At 42.3% G+C, this 20,405-nt stretch overlaps 1 protein-coding gene and 1 long non-coding RNA gene across 9 annotated transcripts in view; one reads left to right on the top strand and one right to left on the bottom strand.

Annotated features, from left to right (window-relative positions):
* Positions 1–20,405, bottom strand: part of ZEB2 (zinc finger E-box binding homeobox 2) — a 184,064-nt gene that overhangs the window by 139,623 nt on the left and 24,036 nt on the right. The gene's annotated exons all lie outside the window — the stretch shown is intronic.
* On the top strand, positions 133–14,817 carry LOC143829372 (uncharacterized). 2 transcript variants are annotated; one of them, XR_013228106.1, is made up of 5 exons: positions 133–498; positions 3,366–3,451; positions 11,873–11,985; positions 13,221–13,313; positions 13,798–14,817. It is a non-coding gene; the product is annotated as an uncharacterized LOC143829372 (long non-coding RNA). The 2 variants fall into 2 exon arrangements; XR_013228107.1 differs by lacking the exon at positions 13,221–13,313.

The raw sequence follows: 20,405 nt of genomic DNA, 5'->3' as shown, positions 1-20,405 counted from the left end.
ACAAGGCCATAAGCTACAGCTTTCAGAACAAGGGGATTCATGCAGACTTACACTGTTGCTGGAGAACATTCTGAAGTCACAAAGCAGGAACTACACCAGAACAGACTAAACCAACTCATGCAAATATGATGGAGGGGGGGGGGAGCCAAGGGAAGAAAACTACATAATGGACTTCCTGTCTCTGATGGGGTTAGGGACATGGGTTCCAATGACAGTTGCCAACTTCCTGGTGGGACCTGGAGTTCTCCCAGGATTACAAGTGACCTTCAGAATACAGATCAGCTCCCCTGGAGGAAAGGGGAGCTTTGTGGGGTAGACTGTACAGCATTAAAGTGCCACAGAACTCCCACTCCTTCTCAGAGTTTGCCTTTCCCAGGCATCACCTCTAAATCTCCAGGAATTTCAAAGTCCAGAGCTGATAATCGTAGTTCTAGGGGATTGCTAATACTCCACTCTCACTTTCACAAGAAGGACCCTTCTCTGTACAACTTACTGAGTGTAAGTTTGAGACTTTTACCCAAAGGAACCTGCTGATTGCTCTTGGAAACCAAACTTCCTTCTAAATTGGCTGATCAAGTAAAGCAGTTCTCAGGACAGCCTAACTGTGGAATTGGGTCCCTGAAACAAACTTGACTACCTTTTACATTTGGCTTGCACAGATCCTTCACTCTCCTTTGTCCTGAATTGCCCTCTCTTTAGCCTGTCCCCCCCCCCCACTTCTTCTGCATTTTCTTTCTGTACCCTCTGAACCCTCCCTCCACCCCCAGAAAATAAGCTTCCTAAAATCTGGAAAGGAAGCTGATGATGTGCTAATAACTCAGCAGGTGGCATTCTCCCCTCTGAGACAGTGCTATTCTAGAATGAGCTACACAGTGCTTGTAGGGCACTGTGCAGCTGCAGGTGCTGTCTCTTCTATGTACCGTATAATTAAGGCCTTTTGGGTTACTATAGATACCTTAGTATTTTTCCAGTAGTAAGCATGCCTAACTAGACAAAAACTAGTGTAATTATCTGGCATTTTTTTTGTCCTTGACTCCAAGGACCACCTTCTTCATTTCCCTCTCCTAAACTGCTGTGCAATAGTACTTGGCACAGGCTGTCATTGATGTGACATGGTCAGTTCTAGAGCAGAGAACCTGCCATTCATAAGCCAAGTTGAAAGGCTTCCCACAAGATTACCCCGATGAACAGAGAGTTTGTAGGAGCTTCATTATTCTGAGCAACGTGTGGCCTACATCTCATGTAGAAGTGGCCTTCTAGTGAGGCTCTCAGCGTGGTCCACACTGGAAATAACCTTGCAGTCACCTTGAACCAAAAAAGGCCCAGCAGTATACATGATAAGGATAGTTGGTTTTTTTGACCCTCCAAGGATAGAATTCCCTGGAGAGAGAGAGAGAAAAAAAATTAGCATGCTGCAAAATGGTATAGTCCTTTATACCCTCGATTAGGGGAATGTTCCACAGACATAAGACTTTAACTCAAAAGTTATCAGTGATTCACTTCTGTGAAACCTATCCTTCATAATGCAATGGTGTGTGTATGGTGGGAGTGATAAGCAACCCTGGCTAATCTTGTGTAACCGACACTTGCCTAATTTAGCTAAAGAATTTGTTACGTTTTAGATTTGGCTTTGTTTCGCTCGTGCTCACATTGACTTTTATCTTCCTTTTATTTTTTAAATGTTGATAATACAGTCAACACAGCACGAGAACCTGAGGCTGAAGCCTGAGCACGGCCTTTACCAAACTCAATAAATTCTTGCTCACAGGAGGATCTGAAAAGTTATTCCAAGCAATATTCAAGGTGGCTCAAGAACAGGTTATGGAATTGTTAAGTCACGACTTCACAACTCTTCTAGCACCCATTGTTGTTTTGCTATCTCCCTCTTCTCCCCAAAGGCATATAATTTTTTTTCCTTTAAACATCTAGCACTCAGATATAAGAAATTCGAGGCAGAAAGAAGCTATGACTAGATACTGGTGAATTAGGGGGGGAAAAAACAGAAAGGAAGAGGCAGTTGAGTTAAAGAATTTTCGTTAAAATACTTCATAAATAATACTCTCAGGGTTAAAAAAAAACCCTCTTGAAATATGGATTCAGAATGATCTAAATTAAATCACAAAGACTTGAAATGGCACAGGGTAATTTTTCCTCCATTTATGCTTACGTTTTTTAAAAGAAATCACTCTCCTCTCTTGTCTTCATGTATATATATTTAAATACAAAGCGATCTTGATCACAATTTTGGTTGTAAGCCTCACATTTCCCAAAAAGAGCAATGACAGCAATCTTTAATGTAATAACATATTTTTGTTGAATGCCTTGGTTGTTTTTTTTTTACTCCCCCCCTTTCATTCCACCAAGTGAAACAGAGACAATTCTTTGTATGTTGAAATGTGCAATTATCATGTATCCAAAAAGGAGGTGTAATTTTCACATCTGATTACAAGGAAAGAATGTAAGAAAAACTGCCTCAGTAAACGTTTACTTGTTTACAGAGAAATACCCTTGATATTAAAATCTTCAAAAACATAAAATGCTGGGGGGGGGGATCATGATGGCCAGGCAGTAAAACAAAGTAAAATAAAACAAAAAAATACCCATGTGTTGTTGTTTTTTTGGGGGGGGGGTTGTGTAGATGTAAATTAAAAGTCAGACTTTCTGAACTTGGATCGGTTTCCTTAACTTAAAATGCTTGTTAAGAAGATAGTAACCTAATCAGATTCTTGTTTGCCCCAAATTAAGTCTCACTTTGTTTAATAAGACTTATGTCAGGATATATAAGAGCGCAACCTCAGGGCATTCTGTGCTGGCTCCATTCTGCATTTAAAATCCACCCTTTTAAAACTTCTGACAATGTTAAGTAGAGATGTGAAACACTTTTGCTGCTTGCAATCCTATTTTTTCAGTTTATAGAATCATAGAATCATTGCGTTGGAAGGGATCTCCAGGGTTATCTAGTCCAACCCCTGCACAATGCTAGAACTCACAACTACCTTCCCATCCACAGTTTCCTGCCCAATTGATCCTCCCACCAAAAATAAAATTCAGAATCCAGCCTAGCCTGGAGGATACACAAGGAAGGGCCACAAGGGACAAACACTGGCACATCCCTTCCTGCTCACCCAATCTGCCTTTCATAAAGTTTACATGGGTTTAAAATATTTTCTTTAATGGACCTCATCTTTGCTAAATTAATATGTCTGCCTTTGTGTTCAAATTGTACCTTCCTTCCTGAGTTGATTTATTTTTTCACATCCCCCCCCCTTCCTCCTCACTTTGTGTCTTTATTTTTCGGTATGTGCTGATTTACCTTTGATAAGATGTGCTTCTACATACACGAAATTATTTTTGTTGTCATGTAGGAAGAGATGCTATCGTGGAAAACACAGCACAGTCACCGATTGCTTAGTAAGGAGATTGAAGATAGAGGAGAAAGATCACACAACAGGTAAGGTTAGAAAATGTGCCCCCAAAGCTGAAAGTGATACCGGCAACCTTTTAAAAGGATATAATAACAGAGAATTGCAGCAAGACAGTTCACAAAACACTCCCAAGACTATCTTGATGCAGATGTTTGAAAATTAAACTACAATGATCTCATTCCAAAAGCAGAAGAAAGGTGTGAAATATAGATAGGCTTGGACTTCTCAGTGCAGAAAAGCTAGGCTATGTATTCTATACATTCCCAGGTATTCGAAATGACATTTTTATCTGTAACAATCGCCTTCTCTGACCATGAGAACCTAAGTTCAAGCAAAAGTGATTCTAAAATGCTGAGTGCTACTTACTGGAAAATGTATACAGGGGAAAAAACAGGTTTCCTCTAGACTTCTTGCTTTCTACAGATAACATGCTTTTCTGTTCCCAAACCTACTTTGCAAACCCTTACAAAAATACTTCCCCAGTTCAGGAATCCACTAGAAATGGAGTGTGAGTTTGTTAATTCCTCCTCTGAGATATATTTTTGAAAGCCAGCTTTCGGTTTTTGCGGAGAAAACTAAGAGATGGGCACCGCTGCTATTTAATTTGTGGCCAACTTTTTAGCAGGCACGCCTGAGGCATAGAAATCAGGAATGGGCTTGGTCTGCAGTTTTCTCCCATTGAACTGTTGCAGTGACTATAGTCTTCAGAGTGAGCCAATGGATAGCCTTAACAAATAGCTGTAACAAATCTAATGTGGTATGAACTTTCACATTCTACCTGGATGAAGAAATGTAGAAAGACTGATAGATGCATCTATCTACAACATAAACTATTAGAACATGTAGAAAAGAACAAGAATCCAGTAGCACCTTAAAGACTAACACATTTTCTACTGCTACAGACAAACTAATACAGCTACCCATTTTGAATCAGGATATGTGATTTTGTTCATATCATTTTGTGACCCTGAACTTGCGTCCTTTACTCATTATGAACAGCATTATGTTTGTCTGTGTCATGTACTTGTTGCGGTGAAATGGTGCGTGAGTGGGGGGGGGGGGTTGTTCTGATTTCTACATGAAAAGTGGCATGAAAGGAAGGGAACTTCAACATTAGAACCCAAGACCCTACTTGATATGTGAGGGGGAAACACAAATATAGGTGCCTGTATCATCTATCATTTGGCCCTCGCTGTGTAACAATAATACACTCAGTTTCACAGGGCAGAGGTTGTATCTTTTCCATGATCTTCCATACAGTTTCTAGTAGTATCTCACTGTGATTATTAATCAATTAATTACTGACATTAATAATAGTGCTAACAGCCCTAAAGAACTGGCTTATAAAAATATGGACCAAATGTCAGCTCTCATGGGCCATAACCCCTCATGGGGATTCTGTCATAAACGTGTATATTATTACGTATGCCAGGGAAAGGCATAACTGCCTGCAATATGGACCCTTGGTGTTTGGATTACATGGGTGTGTCAGGTGGCTGATGCAATTCTTTCCTCTGCATACTTAAAATAATAAATTAACGTCCACCCCAATCAATGCCGAGAACACATTTCATTTTTCAATGCGTTGTTAAGAGTACTTTTGCTTATATTTTGCGGTATTTTAATTTAGCCATATTGATCAAAATGAACACTCAATAAGACCTTAGGCACCTAAGCCTTATTAAAATTAGTCAACTTGAAGCAAGTGACCTGAGGAAGAAATGCCAGTGGTTCAGGGATTCGATATTCAGAGCGCCCAACTTAAATGAATACCTGTTAGTGAAACAGATCTATTAAGTGGATACATTTCCTCTTAACCAAACCTGAACACCCATGAGGCTCTAGGTGATAACCTTGTATGCGGGTGTAGCAGCTTACGAGGTCCAGGTTTGTTGCTAATCGCAAATCTCTCTGTCTTTTGCTCTCGGACGCAGGCTGCCCTGTGACAGCTGCCAAACCACTAACTATGGTCACTACACATATAATTTTGCCTGTATAATATACAGGTGGTTAGTAGGGTGGTTCTTCTGGTAGCTAGCCCGCTCATTTTTATCCCTGTGTAAGTACAAATCAGTTAGGCTGTGTCCCTGGCAATTACGTTTAAAAAAAAAAAAACAACAACAACCCTACAGCCGGGAAAAGCCTGAGACCAGTTACTCTCTAACAAAACATATATTTTCTACTTCAAAAAGTTGCCACATTTCTTCAGCCAGGTTGAAATGCATAATTAAAACATAAACTTCCAAGGCTGACTCTAACACTGATTTGTAACACCACTCCTTTTAGCACATTATACGGAGTTAAAAAAAAAAAACACGTTTTCAGGAGCATGGTTATTTCTTGGGATGGAGGGGGGGTGATTCTACACAAAATATTTAGCTGATTAATCCTGTCTCCCCCTCAAAGAACCTGTCCTGAAATAGTATTTTATTTTAGTCAATTTGAGGGGAGAAATGCAGGGGTGGAGAGAGGGACGCACAGAGAGATGTCTTACAGCTACATCTTTTAATGAACCAAGCTACACATCAGCGAAGGGATCTCTTCCTGAAGCCCATTTATCAACGGCTGCCTATAGAGATCTTTCTACACTTATTTTTACCTCCCCCTTCTCTAGCCTCAGAATGATATCAACGCTGTTCCCTAAAAAGAAAATCCCAGCCACAGATCAGGTCTTGTAGTAGCAACTAGTTCGATATTGCTGGCCAGGTTTTATCCTGGGTAAAATTCCTATCACCCCTTCCTCTGTTCGAATTGAGGAGAAAATGTGTATCAGCAGAATCTCCAACTCGACTTTATTTCATTTATAAATTACGAGAATGATGCTATTATATATTATTAATTTCTGCTGTTCTCCAAGTCAGCTGCTGCAGTGAGCTGAGGATGTTGGAACAGTGTAATTATGTTCTAGTAGGGCAGCCATCCGTTTCCTTTCAAAAATTTACAGGATTCTTAATCATGCTGCTCATTTGGGTGCGCAATAGCGAGGATGGCGAAACACAAACATGGCACGTTCGTTTACACAGGAACACCTGCTTAGCGTGATAGCAGATGTCAGTCAGCAAGAGGAACACAAAAGAAAAATATCAACAACAGCAAACTCATACCATTCTCAACCCAGCGTGGTGACGTCTCCCCAGCAGCAATAGAAACGGCTGGGCGTTCATCTGCAAACGAACGGAGCGAACCCACCACAACATGTTTGAAAGTCTCATTTGATGCGCAGAAGGCTGGGTGGACGGCCAGACACTCATTTTAAATCCACAGAAGGGTTGGTATCAAATTTCAGGTTGGGGGATTTGGAAACAGAGCAATTTTCAGTGACCATCACCTTGGTTATTAGATCTAGATTGCACAATAAGGTTTGGACCTAACTAAAGTAAACCTACATACAGCGATGAGACACTACGGTCGTGAAGCAACTATGCAGTGTGGTCCAACACACCTCACCAGTCCTTTATCATTAGGGGGTTTATGATCCGTTGGTGTCAGAAATTCCAATATTAACAGTCAGTTTTGTTTCCGGGATAAACTGTTGGCTTTGGGATTGGAACATCAAGCTGGAACTTAATTTTTAAAACACATTTTATGAAGCAAAATGAAATTACCAGATGGGGTAAATGAGAGGTTTACTGTTTCTGAGCACTTCCTCGCTCTATTTGTATTCTTAACAACAGGTTGCTTTGTTGAGTACAGTGTCTTGTATCTTTAGCACTTAGGATACATCTTTGAAACTGGGCATCGGGTAAACTCTCTGAATGAAACGGCAGTTAACTATTTTTCCCAAGGACTGTTAGAATTCAGAGCGAGTCCACTTGTGTGGGTCTGTGCATTAAAGACTCCCTGAGTATGAATTGACTTGATACCCAGTAATGGCTTCTAAGGAGCCATTATGTAGTACCGTGTCAATGATCCATGCATTGAGGACTCCCTAAGTACGCATTGACACGATAGACTGTAACAGCTCTGAAGAAGCTGTTACGGTCTATCATGACAATGATCTGCAGATATTGGCAAGGCCTCTTGCTCTACCATAAAGATTGTAAAAGTCTCTGAAGAAGCTGTTATGATCCTGCTGCAAGAGCCATCAATCAGATCAATGACACAGTTTAAGACTGAAGCCCCAAAGAGGTCGACAAGCTAAATGCATCACCTGCCAAAGGAGTTACATTTGGATTCCTGTTGATACATACAGAAGATCAGGAGTCAGTTTCTTATTCTTACAGTGAGATTCCATGCAGGTTCATTCATTATTAGTCTACCAATAATACTGATGTCACTACCAACCCAAGTAAATCTACATAAGGTTACATCCTTAACGCAGTTTAGATACCTGGTTTAAACCAAGGCTGGAAACCGCAGAGGGTGCCCTCTGTTCAATCCCCAGCATCTCCAATTAATAGGACCAGGCAATTGGTGTTATGAAAGATCTCCACCTGAGAACCTGGACAGCTGCTGCCTTTCTGAGGAGACAATATGGAACTTGATGACCAGTGGTCCAATGCATTATAAAGCAGCTTCCTGTCTGTTCACATTCATGGCTGAATCGTAATCTACAAATTAATATTTAACAAGGACTATTTGGAGACTTATATATGAATACCCTGGTATAAAATGGCTGTATTTCTTGCTAATCACAAAGCCGCACGATGGCATTTACATTGCACTGTTGCATGAAGACAGAGGAAGACATGAGATATTTAGAGATTCAACAAATCCACACTGGGTAGATCTATCAGTAATTACTAGCTGTGGTGACTAAAGGGTATCTCCAGTGCTGAGGCAGTATGCCACTAATTTCAGTTGCTAGGAAGCAACACTATGGAAGGCTTGTGCCCTGCTCATCAGCTTCCTGAGAGCATTTAGCAGTCCACTGTGGAAGAGAATTTTAGACTAATGAGATCTTTGGCCTAATCCAGCAGGCCTTCCTAAGAGCAGTGTGTACACCAAACAACCAAGGAGGCAGAACAGAAAACACCACAAACAATAAATGGAACCAAAACAGGCCGCAACGTTAATTGATTACCGCATCTAGGGGAAGCTCCAAGCATCAAGTGACTTTCCTGTCAGCCAACGAATCCATCCCAGTCCACATGCTGGGAAGAATCAGGAATAACAAAAAGAAAAAAAGTCCCACAAAGAAAAAAGAAGAGTTGGTCCTTATATGCTGCTTTTCTCTACCAGGAGTCTCAAAGCTGCTTACAATCACCTTCCCTTTCCTCTCCTCACAACAGACATCCTGTGAGGTAGCAACTGCCCAGCTGCAGGGCTTTAAATTAGTCAAGAAGCAGGGCTGGGCAACACAAACATTCTCCCAGGCCTGTCCCCATCCAGCCCAAGGGAAGGAACCAGCCTAACAGCAGCTCACGTAGCCTCCTTCCCTGACCAAGGCCCAAAACCCTGTGGCTACAAAGGCAACCACCAGAAAGTCAGTGACTAAGACCTAGAAGTCTGGCCCCTACATTTCACGAGTTTGGAAACAGAACTGCTGCATTATTTTAACTCTTCAAATATTGTATCACATTATGTGTAAATATGTCTGTGCTTAATGAAATGTCCTCCTTTATTTCCGAGCTCCTACAGATTTCTGTAAAAACATTAGGACCCTCACATTCTGTGGCCTCCCCCATTGATAAAAGAAGTTAAAAAAAAGTGGGTTGGGATGTTTTTTGAAAGAAGTACACAATCCCAGAACTACAATGGATTTCATGCATACTCTGTGACCATAAAAGAAAAATCAAGTTTCTGTTTTTGCATCCTGGACACATCAAGATACTTGATTTACAACCCAAGGCAAGTTTTTAAACATTATTTGGAGGACTGGGGGGCTATTATAATATTCTATGTGACAATTCTTCTTCATTTGCAATACAGTATTCCCCCACACACACTCTGTTAATTAACAGTGCATAGTTTGTGGAATGTCATAATTTCCCCCGACTTTTAGACCCCAAGGTAATATATGATTCAACAAGCTACAGTGAAGAAAAAGAACAAGGGACCTGAAAAAACAGTGCAGCGTTAAAGATCCTAAACCAGGGGTGGCCAAACTATGTCTTTCCAGCTGTCCATGTATTACAATTACCGTGAGCCCCTAAAGGCCCTAAATCTATAACTTTTGAAAAGTTTCTCTGTGCCTCCTCCCATCCCCTTTATTTCTTCAGATATGATGCTGAGATGCTCAGAGATCCATGGACATCTGGAGAGCCACACTTTGGCCACCTCTGTCCCAAAACTAAGCAGGATAAATCAGCAAAGCAGAATGTAGACTACTGGAAAGCAGAGCACACAAGGCTGGAACTGGCCATTTAACCTACCAGGAATGTTCCTGATGGGATGGTGCTCTGTAGTGTCACTGGCAGCCAGGAACAAGCTGGCTAAGTGGTCCCAGCAGTGCTGGTAAGATTGCAGAGTCCACTTGGCTTAGACCTAGGCTGCAGTGACAAGTACAATAGGTGATGGGTGGCCTGATGAGCAACCCTATACTTGTTATCATTACAATGGCACGAGTCAAAGCCAAACAGGTCCTACAAGTCTAAACAAGGCCCTAAATCTATAAATTTTGAAATGTTTCTCTGTGCCTCCCGCCCTTCAGTTCTTCAGAGATGACCTTGAGATGCTCAAAGATCGACTTTGCAATTGGCCACAGAACCATCAAGACTACTAAACAGACCCCCAGAATGAGTCATCTAATCTCAACTGTTCCACTGGATGTTTCACTAGACTGAAGTTCGGAATGACAGCAGCAATGGCATAAAAAAGAAAGAACAGAGCAGAACATAATAGCAGAGTCCAAATAGAGAAAGCAAGCTTTTTCATTACAAATAGGCAACCCCAACCAAGTGCCTTTCTGTGAATTAATGATAATAATGCACTTTAGTTATTTTGCTGTAGCAGACTATCCAGTGGGGGAATGACATAACCTAACACCAATAAGATATTTCAGATCTTCTCTGAAGGTTTTACATCTGATAACGACTAAGGCAAACAACAACAACAACAAAGCCCTCAGAAATCTGAACATCTATGCCTATAGTGGATAAACTGTTTACCCAGTCTCAGAGAAAGTTCTGTATTTGGATCTTGCCAAACTGAAGACAGGATATACCATGGGGAGGAGTAAGGTGGGAGGGAATACGGAGAATGGCAAGCAAGAGACGTTAGAACCCCTTCTATCTAGAAAGTAGCATAGTGAAAAATTAATCATGGGGGAAAATAATATGCCGTTTCTGTCCTTGATGCACTGGGTTTCTTCATGCATGGTGATAAGATTTTTTAAAAAAATATATGGGAGAGAATTTATACAGTACTCCACATTCATAGTACACTCAGAGGAATTTGGTAGGCACACAAATCAGCCCCTAAATTGGCTTGGAAAACTACTAGAAGAATGAACAGAAGACAGGTTTGCCCATGGTTTACAACCATAACAGCTACAAATGGAACTTCTTTTTTCCAAGGCAGTATACCTCAAATAACCAGATGCTCCATCAAAGAACAGATGATGGCTATCTCTATCGTGCTGTGCTTGAGAGCTTCCCAAGGGCATCTGTTTGGCCACTGCATGAGACAGATTAATAGACTATATGAACCTTTGGCCTGTTCTAACAAAGGGATTGCCATTATGCTATACACACCATAGAGCAGGGCCGCTGGTAAACTGTGGCCGACGGTATGGCGAAGTTATCATCAGGAGTAAATAATGTATTCATCGCAGTCTGGTTAGAAACTCTGCAAATCTCAAAATACAAGGGCTATTTCCTAATCACGTGTCAAAACAGGAAGAACCACATCTGCACTAATGTCCGTATTAAAACGAGCCGAGCAAGGTATAAAATGGAACCTCCATGGGACTCGTGTGTGTGGAAAAGGAGGGGGACATAAAAGCTCAGAACACTTAGCTTAGGGCTCTCTTTAACTGAACCCTATAGGCGTGAAGCTTTCTAGAAGTCATCAAAAGCAGGGATGAGAGTAAGACCGTTTATGCTCTGGGAACTTCACTGCCCCAGCTCCCATGCAGGAGCACCAATCAGGGGCGGATGAGGTGCACCCGGCCAAATGTTCCCCTGTGTGGGTGCAGGAAGAGGTGGAGCAACCTGCCACGACTAAAACTCCAGTCTGCAGCCTGGCATGAAACCTCCAGTGCATAAACGGTCTAAGAGAAAACAGGGAGATGTCAGGATCCCCAGAAACCTTCCTCAGCCTGATGATGGAGACCCTCAGTGGGAGGCAACTGGGTGGAGAGAGCATGGTGCTCCTGTGACTTAAATACTTCATAGCCTATGACTATGAAAGTGGGGTACATAATAGTAAGGATGTAAGAAAATGTTTTTACTGTCGCAAGACCAAGGGATACAAACTACGGGTTTCTTGACAAAAAATGGGAGATTATCCTTGGTTTAATAGACATGGTCAGGATTGCTCTTATTATAGCTTCCCGATTTCTCCAGCTGAGACAGAACAGTACCTTTCGGTTCCTGGTTCCTTGGGAGTTATGCAGCAAGATGAATGGACCTCAGAGCTGGGCAGAAACTGAGCGGAGAAGCCACCGTTTCGGACTGCAGTGAGTGCTAACCTCAGTTGCCTAGTGTCCCCCATAGAAATATACCTTGTTCCCAAAGCAGGACAGAGTTGGATTAGAACAGTACCTTCCGATAAGCAAAGGTTAAGACAAGTCTCGCATGTATATCATTCCCAGGGCCTGGCTACAGTTGCCTTTTAAATCAAGGGCAAGTACCAGATATCATTTCAAAAGGGTCCAGGCCAGTTCTCACATGGAATTTCTAATCAGTAATCTTTTAGCTCCCTGACGCTGTATAACCGAATTTTACAGGCAGGGGATAAAAATCTTGGCTTGACATACCAATATGGATTTCCCATGACTTCTTAATGTTTTCAGCATTTGGCCTGGGAAGCATTGTTGTCTTTCTTTGATGCACAAGCATCACCGCATGGAGAAAGTTCACTGATCTTACAAGAAAACAGGGGTGGCAACCCTGGCTCCTTCCTCAATTTGCGTGGGCTTCAGTAGATTCAGAAATGCATCTTTTGTCTCTCAAAAGCAGTGTTGCAAAATGAACTGTCCGCTTGCCCTTCTTTCCCCCCCCCACTTCTCTTTGGCAATGCCAGTGCAATCCTTGAATAGGTACAAAGCAAAGTACATTTTCCAAATATTCTAAGCCTTTTAAGGGAGGTACACAAAAGCAGCTGCTCTTTGTGGGGGGGGGGGGGAAATAAGGCTACTGTTCCTTTAATGCCCAGCTGGTCTTGAGATATAATAAAATTGACATATTGATTTCTTTGAATTTACAAATGCCTGTTTCATAAACTCCATCTCCAAAGCCTAGGCATCTTTAGAGCACTGTCATTCCCCCCCCCTTCCAAATGGATCAATTATGTGCCCCACGTAATCCTGTTACCTGTGAAATCCATGCATACGTCTCCCATTTGCTGCAGTTCCCAGGCAGACAAACTTGCATTATGTACGCATAAACAAACAGCGTATTTCCCTGATATTAGGGATTGTTTTCAAAGGGAAAAGCAATCTCCTGGGCCCTTTACAAAAAAAATAAAATAAAAACAAACCAAAAAGACAGCAACATCCATAGCTCCCCACCCCCATGCAATCCAAGCAACCTCATTGCATTAGATGATATAATCATTGCTCCGTGCAAGAAATTGTTCATAAATCAATTTGGCTACTTTGAACAGGGGAGCACAGCATCAGAGTGTGGGTTCCTCACCTTCTCCCCCACCCCCAAAGTAAAGGTCTTGAATACATTTTAATTTTTATTGCAGCCTTCGATAATAAATCAACATATCTTCAACTGAGTCATTGTCATCATAACGGTTTCTGCACCATTTGGAAGGTGACCAGATCTGGAAAAATTAGTAAGAAAAATGCTTTGACAAAGCTCCATTTAGCTGGCCCTTTCCCTTCTTTTAACAATTGCCTGTACAAGCCACTGCATGCCGAACGAAATACACTCTAAATGCTGACAGCAGTGTGCATTTCCACACCGGCACACATGTACCAAAACAGAAACGTATTATATCTGGGGCATGGACACATGCACATCCACATTTATCGCAATGGGCCATTAAACACTTACAGAGATATATACCTCCCTGCATAAACTGAGCTCCTCCCTTTTTGCATTACCAAACTGAAATGTGGCTTTCTCCTTATATCATCTTCTGAATTCTTCCCAAGTGCTGTGGATAGACACAGGCATGGATTCCTGGGTTTTTCTCCCCTTCTCTCGCCACCCCCCCCCGCCCGCTTTGACTGTGCTGCTTCTGATTTGCTACACTTCAATGGACAACCAGCAGTTCAGTTACACTACACTTGCACTGTACAATTTGTCTCTAAAAGGTTCCCAAAATTATGAAACATCTTGTCTGCCACATGACCTGTGCAACTGTGCTTCAGCGTGAGGTGCGCACATACATACAGAGAAGGACACCGCTTGAGAAGAAAAAGCACAGCACTAAAGCCAGCCACAAGGAAAAGGAGAGGGGTCGGAACTCGTCTGAAGCCGAGAGCCCTACACCAGCAGCGGTCTAGCACACCAGTCCCATTGTTCAGGAGTGGGTTTAAATTTAAATGGCTGCATGTTAACGAGATCTGACATGCTGTAGAAAAGCAGGCACCTTTGGTCTCATGACCCAGCCCGACAGAGAACACAACAAGCCAGCCTGGCAAAGACGTCTGACATGAATAAAAGCGCCACCATTTGTCACATAGCTGGGACAAAATGTTTGAGGCTTTAGGGTTTGCCACAGGACAGCAAAGATATGGCACTGGGCAAGATGATGAGGCTGTGGGATTCTTGGGGGAAAGTTTTAGAGATCTGCAGACAGGATTTCTCAGGCGAGGTCTGCCAAAACATAAAGCCCCAAGTACCTTCTTAAAGGAGGAAGCCATTGAAATATTAAGACTGCAATCCCGGGCATGCTTGCTTGAGAGCAACCCCATTGAGCTCAGTGAGGTGTACTTCTGAGTAGGCAGGCACAAGATTCACTTGCATAGCTGCTGTCATAGTATATTGAGAGGAAAATCCCTTGGATTTACGTTCGTGTAAAGTAGAAAGGCTGAAATCTGCCTTGTATTCTATATAGAATTGCAGAAATCTGTATAAACTTTTTTAGGAATCTAGGAATTGCCTTTTATGTCATTATCTATATCTCAGTGAAGGGAATCTGAAGAACTAAGGAGTAACTGGTTGTTGTTGTTTTTCAATTGCTCACACATTTAATCCAATTGGATTTATGCACAAAGGGTTCAAAAGTGAGCCAAGGAAGCGACTAAAATTTTATTGCACAAAACTGTGGTTGCTTTGCATTCAGAATTTGTATTTTGCCTACACAAAACCTATTCCTAAATAAAGAACAATTAATGGTGCTGTTTGAAATTAGTAATAAATTTACTTTTGATTTTTTTTTTACTGCTGCAGTATCATAACTTTTGCTTAATTCATCATCAGCTTTTGTGGACAATTTAGCAGCCTAAATATAAAAGGAAAGTTCAAAGCTGCACCAAAGGCAAGTGAATGTCTCAAATACTTTCTTCTTGCTTTCTCTTAAACAGGAAACAAAAGTCATCTGACTTTTCCAAAGTTATTTATAGGCTCAATATTATTCTTAATTTCTCTCAAGGATTCTCTGCTGTTATCCCAGGTGTGGGTTGCATTTGATTTACAGTGTCTCAAATAAGAAAGAATTCAGCTCTCTGGAATCATCAAAAGAGTTATTTGTCTAGGTATGAATTAAACATTTGATTGTCTGTTCTCTGCCTTGTACACATCCAGTTACAGGATGACTGGCATGTTAAACAAGGGGGCAAAGACTGGCTTATAGGAGAAAACTGAGTGTTTAGTCAGGCTCGCTGTCATACTCGAAACAACCTGCAGTGATTAAGGAACTCCTTGCAGGTATTTAATTTTCATTCAAGTACATGGGGGGGTTGGTACTTGCTGGTGCCACGGGATAGCAAATTCTCCTTTCTGGAACTTCAAACATGATGCATAGCTCAAACAAGCAACATGGGGGAATGCAGGTGCTAAAATGGATAAACACATTGTTATCAGTGGTGCTTTGTTTCGGAGACCTGACAATAATGCAAGAGGGTTTCCAAACCCACGGAGAGACATGGGGGGGTCTTAGTCCATCATTTCCTATGTAGGTCTGGTGTCTGCAGTCAACCTGTGGCCCTCCAGATGTTCATGAACTACAATTCCCATGAGCCCCTGCCAGCATCTGGAGGACCACAGGTTGAGTACCCCTGTGCTAGACTACAGACAACTACAGACAACAATAACATCCCGGTTCTTCCGACATACAGCATGGTTGAGTCAGAATGCTGGATGCATAAAGACAAGTTTGACAAAAGCGAAACAATCATCAAAGAAACACTGACATACATAAACTGGTTGCCGATTCTTTAACTGGTCTGGCATTAAGTATTAAATATCTATTGAAAAGGGGAGGAGATTATTAAAAAAAAAAAAACATCAGCTCGATCAAGACTCGATGTACCGCATTAGCATTAAACAAGAAATCAAAATGATTTCTATTGCACATTAGCATAGCTGTTGCTTCTGAACGGTATTATTCAAACTCAGTGCAGGTAACTCAGGACACAATTTTGTGCATAGTTATTTGGAAACAAGGCATACTGAACACTGCGGGATGTACATCAGGGTAAACGTGCACAGGATCTGGCTGTCAGTGTTTTGTTTTGCTTTCATGGGAGGGGACCGAGAGGTGACTTGGTTTCATTTCAATAAATATCACAAATCCCACTTCTTTGGGGGCCAGCGAGGGCCTTTCTGGTCTCTGTGTAAAGGCATCTTGGCATTCTGTATAGCCAAAGACTTGTCTGACGTCCCCTACCCAATGCTGTCTTGTCCCCAATCATTGCTTTCGCAAAGTGCCAACCTGACATATTGTGTGATCTATGGCAGCATTTCCTACCAAGGGAAGAAGATGAAGAATGCACGGATTGATTTTCAAATTACCTCAATATTTTGAAAACATTTTCACCTGCATGCTGAGAATGCTAAGAATGGGAAGGAAGGCAATTGTGCATTTACACAGCCTCCACTGCATTCATTTATAAATTACCTCATCACTGACTAAAATTAACACTGATTCTTACAGGCAATTTCTCAATTTCCAATGCTAATTACATTTTTTTTACTTTTAAATTCTGTACCACCTGTTTTGGGCAAGACATCTTAGGCAGCGCGACCGCATTTAATCACAATTTTAATTAACCGCCCTGTAGATGTGAAAAAGAAGCAATTATAATGTAGATGAATGATGATTTTTCTGCATTAAATTGTTTTGTTTCCCTGGTATGTTGATTGTCACACAGCACACAAATACAGTAACTGTACAATTCCCCCCCCCCCTCCATTGTAATTTAGTAATTGTTTTTGGGAAAAACCAGTTTGAGAATGAGTGACTTCATCTGTTTACAAACTGATTGATACCATTAACTCGCTGATTGCTGTGGCACATATATTGCATTGCACAGCCTGGCATAAAATATAATTAGACAGGCACAGAGTTAGCAGAAACCCTTTTGGAATCAGGAAATCAAGAACAACCGAAGTTGGCTGTCTTTGAACAAACCAGTCTCTGGCAGGTGGAGCTGCTCATACAGCCATCAAAAGGTGACAACGTCATTCTAGTAAATTCTTGGAATAGAATAGGAAGGTGCGCATCCTCTAGGTGAATTTTGGAAGTGGTGAATTTTGGAAGACTGCAGTAGCAAGCCTGGGTGCTGAAAGCCGGCTTGGGGGGAAACCTGGTCCTGCTCCTGCAGATGTTAACAGTGGGGAAACGTGCAAGGGGTGACAAGAAAAAGAAGAGATATTGGAAAAGTGCCGTTCTCAATCCTCCCCCTTTGAGATGGAGGAGATCTCTGGCACAAGTATTCAGACACAATGCTATGGACAGCTTGGGGGCACTCGTAGGACATAATTTGAAGCAGGGCTGATGCTATAAATATACCATCTGTAGCGGTCACTTTAGGAGCCAGATTTGGGGAGGACAGCAACCTCCCTTCCCACCTGCCACCAGCTAGTCAGGTGCCTGCCTTCTGCCTGCCTGATGATGCCTCTCACTCAGGAGCCAGATGTTCTTACTTCCTTGGTCCCCTCCCTTTCAAAGTTGCTCATGCTGGTTTCTGAACTCTTGAGAGCTTGGTTGCTTCTTCCTGCAAGTGTCAGGCCACCATTTCTGGTTCCTTGTTGCTGAACTCCTGCTTCTGGACACAGAAGCAGTTTTTCCCCAAGTCCAGGCTCCTAGAGGATGCACACCTTCCTATTCTATTCCAAGGAGAGCAGGAGATGCAAAGAAACAAGGAAGTTTATCTTCTCCAGCTTTTTGGTGGGATCAGTGGCAGAATTCATGAGGCACGAGGGGAGTGAGGCAGTGATGCCTCTTGCCACAGCCCCAGAGGGCAAAACACATTGAATGATCCCTGCCTGGAATCCTGCCCACAAAGGAGAGCCCTTTATAGTGGTTCCTTTTTTTATAGCTCGTGATCCCCAGGGGAAAAATGCTCCAGAGGAATAACCACAGGTATCCTGAAACATGGTAGGAGGAGACAGCCTCTGAGGTATTCCTGACATGTTAGTTCTGCTGGAACCTCATTCCAATGCCAAGCCTCAGTCCTATAAAACAACCTCTCTGAAAATGTTCAGAGCACATTCTCCTGACCGTCAGGTCCTGACACCCTCCCACACATAACTTGAACAACAGAGGAAAGGTATCCAGGTCAGAGCATGTGACGCCCAGGAACTCTCAGTTCTTCTCTTCAACATTAAGCTCTGTCCTGCGTGCAATCTCTAGCTGCACATGAACAAAAGAATACATTCTCTTTCAGACTGCCAGATTGCAGATATGGTTGTATTCCACCACAGAGAATTTCAAAACTTTATCTGGAGGAGGGAAGAGCCTGTTTCCTTGTTCAGCAAGAAGTGCTATAGAAGGAGAGGAACACTTGCACCATTCCAGTGCTACTTGGAATCAAATATCAAACAACTGCCCTGTGCTTCCACACTTCCAGTTGGACACTAAGGCATCAACCAAGAGATGTGGAAACGTCCTAGTCAAATGTGTCCATAGACTCAAACCAGTAGTCCTGTCTAAGAGGTGTCAAAATTCACTTCCCATTGCCACCTATGGTAAAAGGTTTCTGATTTCTGTCCAGCATAAATGTTTCCTGAAATCTTAAAACGGTACCTTCCTCATATGAAAATATCTCACTGCAGTTCAAATCCCATCAAAAAAGACACTGGTTATTTGTGAGCATTAAAGTGGCTTCCTTCCTTACAGAATACCGCAAAACATTCAAATTGGTGGTTCTAAAGCATCTCTACTGGATATGGAAGTCTTCTAAAGGTAAAGGTAAAGGTATCCCCTGTGCAAGCACCGAGTCATGTCTGACCCTTGGGGTGACGCCCTCTAGCGTTTTCATGGCAGACTCAATACGGGGTGGTTTGCCAGTGCCTTCCCCAGTCATTACCGTTTACCCCCCAGCAAGCTGGGTCCTCATTTTACCGACCTCGGAAGGATGGAAGGCTGAGTCAACCTTGAGCCGGCTGCTGGGATCGAACTCCCAACCTCATGAGCAAAGCTTTCAGGCAGCTGCCTTACCACTCTGCGCCACAAGAGGCTCTTCAGTCTTCTACATCAAGGGAAATCAGGGATTGGGATGCAAGGTTGCTATCCTGCCTCCAGTTATATATGCATTTTGGATGCCTTGATTTAAGCAGGACCTACTGCAGACACAAAGTTACAGCCTAGGTAAGATTAACTCTTTCCTGCTCTGGTTCTACTGTGATGGCTTTAGTTTTGCCAGTCAGTAAAGAGGTGAAAGGTCAGGCCAACCAGTTTAACTTTCTTTCATGATGGTCAAGTTGATGGTACTATTGGTAGCTCCTGAAAGGCAGGGAGAGTTGGTAGAATCAGAGACATACCAGGTGAAATGCTGGAAATGCCATGAACTTCAGCTTGTCTCCCCCCCACATACACACACACACCCCTTGTTAAACAGGAGCTGTGACAGCATCTATTTAGACTGGGGCTGCTGTAAAGGTGAAGTCCAATCCTCCAATTCCGCTCTGGAACCATTATTTTCCCATTGGGTAAAACATAAAGGTTGCATATATGTAGCCATAGGCGCTACCCAAATGGGGAAACAGCAGCCTCAATATGGAGGAAACAATGAACCTCGCTCCCATCTGTTTCATGCCCCCAATGTGAACCAGGGTCCCAAGTAGGACAATCCTATGCAGAGTTACCCCCTTCCAAACCTTCAACAAGCTTCAATGGATAAGGGGATTAATCTACTCTGAATGGCACTGTAAAGCTGCTCTTTCCCTGACAGGGACTATGTTGTAGATCCATATGCTGAACTTCTAGCAGTGCTTCTGATCTGACCATAACGCTAAGCTTTAAACACATTTATTTGGAAATAAGTATGTTTAAGATTATGGGGTATGATGCTGTTCATGGTTATGGGAGTTTAAGTACCAATTAACTTGGAGGGGTCCATGAGTTCATAACTGTGTACCATATCATAGCAGTAGTGGATTCACTACTGTACCCTTTCATTTGCATCTCATCTACTCCCAAATCAAATTCTAAGTACAGACATCTTTTCCCCTAGAACAATAGGAACAGCTTTACCTTTACCATTAAGAAGACATGAGTCTTCTTCCAGCATAGTATTTCATAGTACCGGAGACTAAAACGTTCAGATCCTATTAATACTTATGGAACTCAGGCACAAACTTCTTCTGCATCAAGAGCATCCTGCAGTCCAACTACATCGAACGGGTTCCTAAACCGGCCTTTGAAAAGCTGCACATACACGCACACACATATAAAAAGAATTAGCTATTAAAGCTGATTCTTTGTGAGTTTCCTCCCGTAAATATCACCCAACCTGCCATTTTCTGGGCTTGA

Source organism: Paroedura picta, chromosome 2, assembly GCF_049243985.1.
Source record: "Paroedura picta isolate Pp20150507F chromosome 2, Ppicta_v3.0, whole genome shotgun sequence".
Taxonomy (NCBI): domain Eukaryota; kingdom Metazoa; phylum Chordata; class Lepidosauria; order Squamata; family Gekkonidae; genus Paroedura; species Paroedura picta.
The sequence above is the reverse complement of the archived record's forward strand: the minus strand, read 5'-3'. Positions and strand labels throughout refer to the sequence as shown.